Here is a 14,121-nt window from a genome sequence, read left to right as displayed (position 1 = left end):
TTGTGTCATCTGCAAACGTGACTAGAGTACATTCAATTGTACATTTCCGTTATCCAAGTCATTAATATACTGTATACAATTTCTCTTTATGAAGCCACACCTATTCTGTTTGACTATTAAAGGTATGTGTAATTGCTCTGTTTTACATCCTTTATAACAGTCTTTAACATGTCACAATAACAGGTGTTAAACTAACTGGCTTATAGTGGCATATATTTTTTGTCTCTTTCCCTTCATGAACAAGGATATTATATTGACAGTTTTCCAGTTCTTGAAGTCTTTTCCAGAACTGAAAGATTATTGGAAAATTATTCCCAGTGCATATACTATCTCTGAAGCATTTACTTCCTTTAGTAACCAAAGGACCTGATGTTTTGGTTTTTAGTTTAGTTTAGTTTCTCTAATACTTTTTCTCTAATGATTGTTGTCATGTTTACTGTCAATCCCCTTTTTCACCTTTGATTATTTAGTATATTTTGGAATACCATTTGTGTCTTCTACCATAAAGTCTGATTGAACTCCTCTGCCATTTCCTGGTTCCTTAGTAATATTTCCCCAGCCTCATTCTCTAAGGGATCTTTGTTTATTTTGGTCTCTCTTTTCCTTTTTATATATTTAAAGAAGATCTTGCCATCAATATTACTTGCAAGTTTATCCTCAAGATTTATTTTCTCTCTTTTTTTGGACCATCTTTTATTGGTTTTCATTAAACTTTGCCACATTGTATCTTTTTCTTTGAATTTGATGCTATCCTTAATTTCCCTGTTAAACCATGATTGGCTTATCCCTTCCTAAAGATCTTCCTTCTCACTGGGAGATATCTTTGTTTTGAATCTGTTGTGATCGCTATCAACTAATTAGGTGTCATACTTTGCTTGAAGCATGTACTAGAGTGTTTTAAGGAAGGGGTTCCTAATAAATCCTGTAAAAGCACATATGGAATGGCCCAGGCTTTCATGTAAAGTAACAACAAGCTGTTATCGCATCTCATTAAATTATTCGAAAGTGCTTTATATATAATGCATTACTTTGAAATGTATCAACAACTCTAAAGCAGGCAAACTCAATAGTCAGGAGAAAGTGAGGACTGCAGATCAGAGCTGAAAAATGTGTTGCTGGAAAAGCGCAGCAGGTCAGGCAGCATCAAAGGAGCAGGAGAAGGGCTTATGCCCGAAACGTCGATTCTCCTGCTCCTTTGATGCTGCCTGACCTGCTGCTCTTTTCCAGCAACACGTTTTTCAAATTCAATAGTCAGTCAGCATCAGGCAAGAAACCCCAACAACACTCAAACAAATAACAATTTTTAACTTTAATTATTTTGATGGAAAGGAATGCAAGTCAGCAAAATTTCTTGATTAAATCATAAAAACTGGAGAAACTCAGCTGTGGAGAAACAGATGGAGTCTGATACGACTCATCTTCAGATCTTTCTGTGTTTAATATAAGAGTTCTAGCATCTGTGATATCTTGTTTTTATCTGATAATTTCTTGATTTCTTTTTATAGTGTCATTTGATCTTCAATATAGATGAGTCCTCAGTTTAACATCAGATCAACAACTGTAGCAGCGCAGCAGTCTCTCTGAACTATACTGGAGTGTCTAATTTATGTGTTTAAGTGGACTAGGATTTGAACCTTTTGACACAAAGGCTACTAATCCAGTCAGACTGACATCTGAATGTTGACATGAATGCATAAATTCATTGGGAAGAGAAGAATTATGCATTTGTCTCACATTAATAAAATATCTAATCATTTCCTAATATGTGTGGCTCTTTTATATTTATGTAAGTATAATATACATCTTAAAATCTGCAGCAATTCAGTTTAAGTTAGTAGATACTGATGTGATTGCACTAACAGCTTGTAACGAAGTCCCTCTCACTGTAAAGAAAGTGAAAATGCATATAATGTTCCACAGTTGAGACTTTTAAAGATGATAAAGCTCCTGATTCACAATAGTACAAAAATGCAATGGAGCTGCTGCCCTTTGGTGCTGAATGCACAATGAGCTGATCTCATAGTACAATGATTCAATTTTACAAAATGGAAGCAACAAGGCATGAAGGCAAAACAACTCCATTCTGTGACATTTCTTTGAAACTGGTAGGGAGAAGAATAGATCTTTATGAAGTACAAAAGCACTCTCTCGATAAGGGTACTGTCACAAGAGGCTGGAGGGGGTTGGTGAATAAATTAATAGAATCCTTATTTTCAACCCAGATCAATGAAAAAAATAACATACTCATTCACCTTTGAATTTTTAGGCCCAATTTCTAATGCAGAATCTTTCCTAGCAGTCACAGTACAGTAAATTGTAGAAAGAACAGCATGGGGAATTTTTGTAGAAGACACAAGCATTTTTTTTATGATACTAATTGGTGTATTTCTGACGGCGAGCAAAACATTTAAAGTCCCCAAAACCTCTGAGATGCTATGGGGGAAAGTTAAACATAGAAGTTAAGTCAGTTAGTCTTAGGTTGGCAGGTGGATAAATGGGTAGGGTGACAGGTGAGCAGAAAGGGTGGGCAGATAGGTGACGGGGTAGGTCAGGTCATAGGTAGTCTATTTAGGGAAATCTTTGGGGGATGGAGAGTAGTCACTGGTTGCAGGAATTAGTCAGGTCAGGTTGAGGGGCAAAGTATATTAATTTTCAGTGGGAGAAGAGCTATAGATTAACTGATAAAGGATGGTGCTTACATCTGTCACACACGCTTCCTTTATTACAACCGAACCCTGAAGTTTTTAAGTGAAGCTTCTGAAAGGCAGACAAAGCTCAGTCGTCACAAAAGCAAGTTGTTGGTTTGCTGACAAATTAATCATTTCAATACATTGCAATGTTCCAGTAAATTAATTTATCTATGATTAAGATGCTTGGCCCTTTAAATAGCACTTCAATAAGGCTCAGCTTGCAGTTTCACACTTGTTTTTCTTGCATAAGCAACACAGATGATGCCTGAAAGCTTGCATACAAGTCAAATTGCTGCTATCTGTAGGGAATAAGGGTATGGACCACTCACAAATAACAAAATATGCAGATACTGTTACAATGTGTAGGAAGTCAATGGGAGGAATGAAAGGTGGGATCACCAGCTGACCTTATAGATATACTGACCTGCATATATCAAATAATGGGTGTGAGTGTAAGCAATTTCCTCATTTGGACAGGCAATATAAACATGATGGACTGAATAGCCTCCTTTTGTGCAGTAAAAATCTGTGAATAGTGCTTAAATTTGGAATCCGGTTGTCACATCAGCTTATTGGGCTGTGTCCACACAGGAAGCTGCTATCAGTATCCAAAATTGCAGGGAAATGGAATAGGTATCCGTAACACCACGAGAAGAAATTATTGAAAACAGCTTTACTAATGGTTCTAAATTACCAATAATGCAATAGGTCTAATTTTTTTTTAAAAAAGAGGTCCAACAATAATATTTGGTTCACTTATTAATTTTCTCTCAGCCAATAACCACTCTAAGTACAATGCCACCAACAATGTTATTATTCAATTACATATAGTTTCAACCTGTGACTTTCCTGGGCATTGCCATCTCAAGTAATTCATTTATCCACTATGACAATAAACATATACCACTCTGGTTTATTCCAGTTTAATTACACAGCTGCTGTGAATCTCTATAATACAGAAAGCATCATTTGTACTATTGACCAGAAACTGTTCTGGACTGGTCATATAAATAATGTGGGTCAAGAGTGGGTCAGAAGCTAGAAATTTTGTGAGTAACTTATCTCCTAATTCCAAAAGTTCATCTACCACCTATAATTCACAAATCGGGAGTGTGATGGGATATTCCACACTTGACTGAATAAGTGCGATTCCAACAACACTCATGAAGTTTGACAGTATCCATATCAAAGCAGCTCAATTGATTTGCACCACATCCACAAACATTCATTCCCTCCACCTTTGATGCTCAGAAGCTGAAATGTGTATCCTATGCAAGGTGAACTGCAGAAATTCAAGACTGCACCTTAGACAGCACTTTTCAAATGCACAACCATCACCATCTAGAAGGACAATGGCAGCAGTTATATGGAAACTTCATCTTACCCACCAAGCCACTCATCACCTTGATTTAGAAATATATCATTGTTTCTTCAGTGTCACTGATTCAAAGTCCTGAAACTCTGACCCTAACAATATTGGGAGTGGACCTATTTTCAATGGAGTTCAAGAAGGCTGCTCAACACCAGCTTCTCAAGAATAACTAGGGATGAACAATAAATGCTTGCCCAACCAACAAAGCACACATCCTATAAATGAATTTAAAAATATATTTTAGGGAACTGTAAAAATTAATGTTTTGAATGCTATAAAAGATATTACATTGGTTCTAGATGCAGTTCTTAACAATCTGAATGTGTCACTGACTGAAGGCAAGGCACTATAATCTCAGCATGGCTAGATAATAGGACACCTGGCTATATAAACTTCATTGAAAGTCAATTAGCCCCAGCTGATGTGTAACTTATGTCCTATTAGCCAGTTATTGATCAATCAGTGCTTCCCAGAAGACTATCTGCCTGCTTTTCTATACCCTTTCATTTAAATGAACTGTTTTCAACATAAGTGATTTAATTTGGCAGCCCAATTTTCTTCAGGGAATTTTAATAATGTGCCTGTAAAGTTCCACAATGTTACAAGTATATCATTGGGAGCTAAGCTCACCGCCACTCAGAGGAAACCACTCCTAAAGAGAACTTTGGTAGTTCTGCTGCTGGATCATTCATTTTGTACTGTTGCCACTCTTTCCATTATATAAAACAAATTTATATTCCTTGAATTCCTTCTCTAAGAGCATTGTGGGTCAACCTATAGGACATGGACTGCACTGGTTCAAGAATCAGTTCACCCACCACCTTTTTAAGGGAAATTAGGGATGGGCCATAAGTGCTGGCCAGCCACTGATACCCACATCCCATGAATGAAGAATAAAAAAAGAATATTGGCAGAAAGTTGTTTTCTAGCCTTAATGTTGAACTCTATTTTTCCCAACTAGGAAGTATTGAGGACCAGTCTAAATATGTATATGAAACAAAGTCTGCAAATTCCCAAGTCTGAAGTGAACAATTATGATGAAAACATAAAATTTTGATGGGCTTGCTTTTGTTCAGCAATGGTGACATATCACCGCATTATTGAACATGGGTGGTGTAAGACATAGTCAAAAGAAATCAAACCTCTATTGTGAATCCATGAGGGCATCTGTGATGTAGAATTGTTTTTTGGCATATTTATATATAAATCTATGTTATTTTATATATCTGTTGCTAAGAAAACATCTAACATAGCAAACATTTATTCTATGAAAGATTATTTAAACTTCAGAGGGAGATCTGTGCTGATTTATCATGCACATACTGCAAAGACCATTGCAAGACAGAAATGTTGTCTTACTTTGGATTTTTCTGGGTAAGAGAGAAAACTTTCCTCTGACTGAGCTCAATCTCCTTTCATTATATTGTTGATCTTCTGACAGAACAAAGGAAAGTGATTCATTCTTTATTGAAATTTGTAAATTTGCTGTTTTACACGAACTCTGAGTACTTGTTCAACAAATGTTAAGTGTGGCATCATAATTTGAATTCACGCCAAAGCATTCCAAAGCCAAGTTGTATGACTTGAGAATACATCAATGGAAGAGGGTGGGTTGACTGATTCACCAGGAAGTTGTAATGAGGGATCCATCATAATTAGCTCAAGGGAAGGGTAATGTTATCAATATATGAATTAGGATCTCATCAACGTCTTTTTCTCACTTTCACCAAATAGTCTGGCAAACAGAATTTAAGCTGCTTTCAGTTCAAACTCTCCACCATTCATTTGGATACTGTGCATTTTCCATGTCCTGCAAATCTTCAGTTTGATCTTTTTGACAGGCTCAGGAAAGCTGAAATGGTGTTGATGTCACTGTTGTACTGTTTTTTGGCTGCTGCCATTTTTCTTGAAGTCATCCAGACAGAGTGTCTATTTACATACCAGAAGTGTCAGAAAGCTGTTCAGCCTTGCTAATCTCAAGACTTTGTCAGAGTGTTGCTGTATGTTGCCACACTGATATTTCTTCAGTGGAAAACTGACAGACTCTCGTATGTGCAGTTTGGTTTGACCAACAGCATCAGGAAGCCAAATATCATGGCTCAGGATGTTGCCAATATATCTATGTTTCAGCATTGAAAATGTGGCGCATGAGGTTACTGACAGTTTCACCAGTCTATTTTCCATAGTAATTTGTAATTCATCACTTGATGCTAAAGCCAACACATCAAACAAGTTTCAGCTGATATGACCAAGCTGAACACTGTGTATGTGGGATAACATCAACTGAGAGTCTACCAAGTCTGTGTACCCAAAAACCAGTGAATCATACATCTTCTCAGCGCACTGTCTTCCTCTGCAGCAAATGTGACAGACAGCACCAATTCACAGGGAACCAAAACAAGTGATGCCACCATAGCACAAACCATTACCTTATGTGATGAAAGGCTGTGATTAAAAGTCATTTCTGACAAAAAGAAAATCATGAATGCTTTTCCATTTTGCTTGGTCTCTGTCAAGTATTACTGGTGCAACTGGAGTTGATGTGTTTGGTTATTACTGATCTGTGTCTGAGGGAACATCAGAAGGAGTAATCAGTGATCCTTAGTCCTGGATTGACTCACAAGAGGGAACATTCTCTTCATGTCCATCTCATTAAAATCATTTAGGATTTTAGAAACCTCAACCAAGTCACCAGTCACTCTTCTACACTACTTCTCAGATATTCAGGAACAGTTCATTCCTTTTGCTGTAGGAGAACAAAACCAATTTCAAATTCTTAGGTTTGCACACATTTTTCTCCATTACTGCTGTTCTTTTGGTGTTGTTGGGTCAAGGTCGTGGAACTCTCTTCCCACCAGCACTATAGGCGTACCTATACTTCTTGAACTTCACTGGTTTAAGAAGGCAACTCACCACCACTTTCTCCAGAGCAATTAGGGACAGGTAATAAATGTTGACCTAGCCATGACAGACATTTCCTAGAAATGAATGAAACAAATTAGAAGTGATTAACTGTGTTGAGCCAGTCATGTATCAGACATTTTCAGAGAAAAATGTCATGAGACAATTGCCCTTCAGTCACATGGTTATGATGTATTGCCACAAAAAAAAATTCTTGCTACTAAACAATAATCTTTCGACTGTTGATATCATTTAGTGAGACCTATGATTTTCATTTGGAAGCACACTTGTTATTCCCCTTGCCCAAGCAAGGAAATTGATCAGTTCTTTGGATACTAAACCCTTTGCTTCTAGGCAGCTGGTGATCTCTTAATTGGAGGAATGATGTCAGAGCTTTCTTTAGAACTGCCTCATGCCAGTTCTGCGTGATAGAGGGGTTGGCACAAAACGCTTGATAGGAACTGTGGCTCCAGGAGTCATTCTGATACCCATGTCTACATTCTTCCTGCTTCTGTTAGCTTTAGAAAGCAAATCTATGTCTCCATAACAATTTGTTTGCAAGATCCTTATCATAAGGATTTCTGTCATTACTGAGGTGATTTGAGAGAGATGGGAATGAGATCCCACTCTTTATCTGAGATTTTAGATCTTTCATTAGAAGTTTCAATACCCTCTTTCATTGATGCATTTCTTAGTCAAACTTTAATTTCAACACTCCAAGAATCTCATGAAATTTGTAAGTCCCTGTGTAGACAAATTGCAGAGATACTGACAACCTGTCTGGTTGAAATTGCTTTCTATCAGATCTTCCTGATGCTTTCTGGTCAGAAATCTGATGTACTCTTATCTCACTAACTCAGCTAAGGTGATCTCTTGCTTCTAGACCGACCAGATGTCAGCTACATAGGCATAATAAGATGGCCTCACTTTAGTGGGTCTCGACTCTAAGGTATGGTTTATCTATTGTGGTATTGCATAGTATCATAGTTTTTGATACGTTCAGCTGTGTCTCTTCATGATTTTCTTGTATTTCCTGAAGAGAAGGCACAGTATGTAAGAAGCTGGGAAGTCCTTGAGGTATCTGGGGATATCTTGACCAGAGAGATCAATGTAAGGAGATTGCAACAGTGCCAAAATAAACTGATGATGTTATACAGGTTGCCATAGTGAGTGAATACTTCATTACATAGCTACAACTCATGCAGTAGTGACATTTATATACTGCACCTCAATCTCTCACAAATTCCAGTGTTGCTAGCCTGAATCTCTCATTTTCGGCCATCACACCTATCCAGTATTCAGCTCAGGCATGTGTATCACCAAAGCACAGTGCTATACAATGACTAATGTTCGACTCTCTAACTTGCACCACAATAGAAGGGAGTAGAAGAGAGGTCCTGACAATGCCTTCTTGCACTCAGGAACATGGTTCCACATGTCCTGGTAGTGTCTGCAACAGAGTCCATAGATCCAAGATTGCTAAGAACATTCACACTGAAACAATAGATCTTTTGTTTTTCACCCGTACCATGTCCTTTAGCCCACCCTTTTTCTCTTGTTTTCTTATAACAATGAAATGCCAACTGCCCATCCACAGCAGTCTAAGGAGAATGCCTATATCCATCCACCACATTAGAGATTCATTTCATCCATACCACAGCAACAGTGTGCCATCTACAAGATACACTGTGACATTTCACCAAGGATCCTTCTAAAACACCTTCAAAACTGGTGATCTTTACCACTTAGAAGACAGAGCAGTAGACATATGGCAACACATTACCTGTGGGTTCTCCTCTGAGCCAGACACATCCAACTTGGAACCATGTCACAATTCCTTAACTATTGCTGGATCAAAATCCTGGAACTCACTTCCTGCCAGCAGTGTAGGTATATCTGCAACACACAGACTTCAGCAGTTCAGAGAAGTAGCTTCTTCACAATTACCTGTTCAAGGTCAATTAGGGATAGACAATAAATTCTGGCGTTGTCAGAAACCTCACATCCCATGAAAAAAAACAAGAGGAATCAACATCACTTGTTCTGCCTCTCACAACCACCTGCTCAGATGCTGACACTGAATGTACTTTGAAACTTGTGCAGAGCAGCATGTTGTGAGTTAGTCTGCATAATCGGGCTGCAACCAGACTAGAAGAAAGGATAGTTAATCTCTCAGCTCACCGGAGGGCTTTGGTGCAGATAAATTCTGCTCCAGAGTGTAACCCAAGGATTTGGTAGGGCACTAGTGTCCTTGCTATTGCCTTTCAACAAATCAGCCTAGACTGATATTGTCCAAGCTGATCTGTTCCATACCAATCAAGATCACGCAAAGCAAAGTCATTTGCAGCATTTCCAGTGAGAGTCAGCAGCCATCTTACACCAACTGGGATAGCATTATGTTGAATCATCAGGGCAGGCAAAGGACCACAAATCAGGCACGAAAGGAATGCACAAGAATGAATGGTTTGCATAATTGGATGTGACTTCAGAAAAAGATATTCATGAAAATAAGTCTATTGCACTGTGCCTCAGCATCATCTACCCCCTTGCTCCTCCTCTGCCTTTATCTAAACTATAGAAAATAACCTTTCAGTTCTGAAGAAATTATACTGGGCTCAAAATGTTAATTCTGTTTCTCTCTCCACAGATGCTGCCAGATCTGTTGAGACCAATACTTACTGTGTCTGTTTCATTCTTGTGAGAGGCTTTTATGTTAAATGGTGGTAAAAGTACATTGTTTAGGATGAGTCGGATGGATATGTCAATCTCCCTGGATAGTTAATTTAAGTTTCTAGTCAATGGTAGTCCCCTGATGTTGATGGTTGTGGATTCAGCATGACAATACGGTTGAATATCAAGGGGTATTAGTTAGATTCTGCTTTCTTGGAGAGGGCCATTACGTGACACTTGCCTAACATGAACTGATCACCTGGCACTTAGCTGGCCTTCAGCAACCACAATCATTTTCCTTTGTGCTAGGTATGATTATAACTATTTTCTTATTCTCCATATAATTACTCCATCAGTTTCATTATCTTCTTTAGATTTCTTGTTGTGATTGTGGGTGAAGTACAAACTCCAATAGGTAAAGTTTGAGAAGATGCAAGCCATTATGTTTGGTCTCCACATTAATTCTGTACGAACACCATCAACTTCATCAAACTTATTAAACATTGTCTTGAGCTTAGTCTGCACACAAATATTAAATTCTCTCCTGACAGAACTGATACAGAACTTGCTCAAAGGTAGAAGATAGAGGGTGGTGGTGGAGGGCTGTTTTTCAGACTGGAGGCCTGTGACCAGTGGAGTGCCACAACGATCGGTGCTGGGCCCTCTACTTTTATTGAGTACAGGAGTTAGGAGGTCATGTTGCGGCTGTACAGGACATTGGTTCCGCCACTGTTGGAATATTGCGTGCAATTCTGGTCTCCTTCCTATCAGAAAGATGTTGTGAAACTTGAAAGGATTCAGAAAAGATTTACAAGGATGTTGCCAGGGTTGGAGGATCTGAGCTACAGGGAGAGGCTGAACAGGCTGGGGCTGTTTTCCCGGGAGCGTCGGAGGCTGAGGTGTGACCTTATAGAGATTTACAAAATTATGAGGGGCATGGATAGGATAAATAGACAAAGTCTTTTCCCTGGGGTTGGGGAGTCCAGAACTAGAGGACATAGGTTTAGGGTGAGGGGGAAAGATATAAAAGAGAACTAAGGGGCAACTTTTTCACGCATAGAGTGGTACATTTATGGAATGAGCTGCCGGTGGATGTGGTCGAGGCTGGTACAATTGCAACATTTAAGAGGCATTGGATGGGTATATGAATAGGAAGGGTTTGGAGGGATGTGGGCCAGGTGCTGGCAGGTGGGACTAGATTGGGTTGGGATATCTAGTCAGCATGGACGGGTTGGACCGAAGGGTCTGTTTCCATGCTGTACATCTCTATGACTCTAACTCCCATCTTTAACTCCTGGTAAATTTAAGCTAACCTAAATCTCTGTTACCTGTCTCCTATCCCACACCAAATGCTGTTTCCCCATACTTGTTCTTTTTGACCTATGATGATTTCAAAACTCTAAACACCTCAAATTTAATATTCTAATCTTTAAATTCTTCCCAACATTCCACCAATGCTACAGCTTCCTCCATTGTTTTTACCATCTTGTCCTTCCCACCCACCTGATCTTTGCCACACCATTGGTAGCTATACCTTCAAGTTACTTTAACTCTAAACTTTGGAACTCATTCCCTAAGCCCTTCAACATTTTTCTTTATTATTAATATGATCCCAAAAAATTATGGCAATAATATTTCATTCTTTGGTTCAGTGTCCATTTTTCTCCAGGTGCTTTTGTGAAAACCATGGGATACCTTTCTATCTTAATGTCATCATAAAAATCTCATTAATTTTGTTAAATCCCTGGTATTACCTTTTTAATTCTTTTCTCTGTCCTTGGGATTATTTTTTCCAGGATCTAAGGTCTTGATCTGTTTTCCTTCAGCTTCACCCACAAAGATGTTGTGTATTCCATCCTTTATCAGAACTATTGATAACCATGGATTAACTTCAAATAATAGAATCACATCTACTTTTGTGATTAAGTTGACATTGAAACAGCTGATGTAATTACTATCACTGTGATAGTTTAAACATGACTCTTTAAATTATCTGCTGTTCAAAATAATTGGGGACAAAATAAGTGACAGCAGTTTGCTTGTGGTTATTTAAATTGAGAAGTATTTCCAACTTAATTTTATTCAACACTCTGTTCTTTGTTGTTTTGTTCTCCTTTACATTTTTCCTTGCATCATATTTCAGCCTGAGCAATGAGGATTAAAAGTGAGCTTTTGACAGATTTGTATCAATGCTATTGTAAAGCCAACCACTAGAGTCCTGAAAATGTGCACACTTAGTGCAAGACAATCTGTAAAAGTGAAACCGCTACAGATTGAAACAAAGGCAGCTCAGAGAGGGATGATGCACTGTTTTAAGATAAATGGAAACAATTTAAAAATCCAATCCCATTCTACAAGATCAGTCAAACAGCACATTGGTGCATTCCACCCTCTGCTCCCATCACTGTTACAAACATTTTAGTAGTACATAAGCAATGCTGCTAAGACTCCTTAACATATGTTCCTGCAAAAGCTTCCAACCAGCTGAAACTCATAGTGCAACTTCCTTCTTCATAATAATATCTACATAATCTTTACGTTATCTCGACTAAACAGTAAAATGTAATTTGTAATTTTCTGATAGGAATATCACCAATCTCTGGAAGAGACGAGTACTTATTTAAGGTTTTAGTGAGACCTGTGTTGTATATAGTTGAGATTACCCTTCCTCTGTAAGCACAGAATATCATTAAACAAAAACAAATTAATGAAAAAAAAAATGAACAGCATTCTTGGTCTGTTTTAGTCTGTGCTTATATTTGGACAAGCCACTGAAATTATGTTTGCTTCAGAAGCAGCACAGGTAAAGTCACTCATTATGGCATTTGTCACTGTTCATGGCCCAATGGTAGTATACAAGGTGGAATAAGTTACGTAGGTGCAGAAGTAGCCATTCAACATCTTGAACGTGTTCAATGAGATCATGGCTGATCTTTGGCCCAACTCCATACAGTTACCTTTGGCTCATGTCCCATCATATGTTTGCTTAACAAAAGTTATCTCAGGTTTAAAATAAACAACTATTCCAGCATCCACTGCCATTTGAGGAAAAGAGTTCCAAACATCTGCCACTCTTGTGTGTAGAAGGGTTTCCTAACATTTCTCTTGTACGCAGGCCCTCATTCTGAGGATATGCCCCCTTGTCTCAGAATCCACAACCAGTGGCAATTGCTTATCTTTATCTACACTATTTTCCTGTAAACACAGCAAACATTTTATAATTAGGAGATAATGAAGACTGCAGATACTGGAGAGTCAGAGTAGATAGCACAGCAGGTCAGGCAGCATGAGAGGAACAGGAGAATCGATGTTTCGGGCAGCACCCTTCATCAGGACTTACCAGCAGCTTTCTCACTTGCACCCTCAACTGACTACTCGGACATCACAGAAATCACGATAATACATTAAACTTCCAGTATTTGAGATATATAAGTTTTGCGGGTTTATCAAGAGTGCTGGTTAAAACAAAGTTTGCTTTATCTTGAAGACCTTGATCAGATCACCCCTTAATTTTATAAATTGTAAAAAAAAAAGCCTTATTGATATATAATGGTTAATGTAGCCCCTGAAGTTCAGGTATCATTCTTGTAAAACCATGTTGTACTTCCTCCAAGGCCAATATATTCCTCCTAAGGTATTCTTCCTTATCTGCTCCCAGTACTCCAAATAGTGTCTAACCAGGCTTTTGTGTAATTGTAGCATAATTTCTACATTTGTACACTCTGGACCTCTGGATATAAAGACCAACATTTCATTAGCTTTCTTATTTTCTGTACCTGTCCATGGCATTTTAAAGTCCCATGCACCTGAACCCTCAAGTCTCTTTGGAGATTCACTGCTTTAACTTCATACCATCTAGAGAGTACTCTGCTTTATACTTTTTTGGTCCAAAAGAAGTAACCTCACATTTGCTTACATTGAATTCCAGCTGCCACAGTTTTGTCCATTCACTTTGTTTTACCAATATCACTTTTTAATTTTATGCTATAATCTACATTGTTTGTAATGCTGTCTAACTTTGAGCCACCAGCAGATTTGAATGCATGTCTTCCAAGCTATGAAGCTATATGTGTTAAAATAATTACATTTTTAATTTAAATCACTGCATTTGGCTTAGAATGTTGTGGATTTAATTCAATAGTCAAAGGACTACACCACATCATTGTGACTGATCATTCAGTGCAGTGCTGCAAAAGTGCAGTACTCATTAAGGTCTGCCTCTTGGATGAAACTTGAGATCCTGCTTAACTTTCAGATGTAGGAGTAACAAAGTAACAATTTTTGAACCAATGCAGTGAAAACCAAGTATTTGATAATCTCATTGCTAGCTATGGGATCTTGCTCCCTGCAACATAACTTGTTATTGTGCTCCTTACATTATAACAATAACCTGCTTCTAGTAAACATCTCTTCTTCATTCACAATTCTGCAATTCATTGTTCCTCCTATGGCTTGTATACCATTATAACTGATGTGTCATTACGCTAT

The sequence above is a fragment of the Chiloscyllium plagiosum genome, unplaced genomic scaffold (genome assembly GCF_037043375.1).
Source record: "Chiloscyllium plagiosum isolate Xiang-an unplaced genomic scaffold, Cpla_swu_hap1 HiC_scaffold_5, whole genome shotgun sequence".
Classification (NCBI taxonomy): domain Eukaryota; kingdom Metazoa; phylum Chordata; class Chondrichthyes; order Orectolobiformes; family Hemiscylliidae; genus Chiloscyllium; species Chiloscyllium plagiosum.
This window is presented reverse-complemented; position numbering follows the sequence as displayed.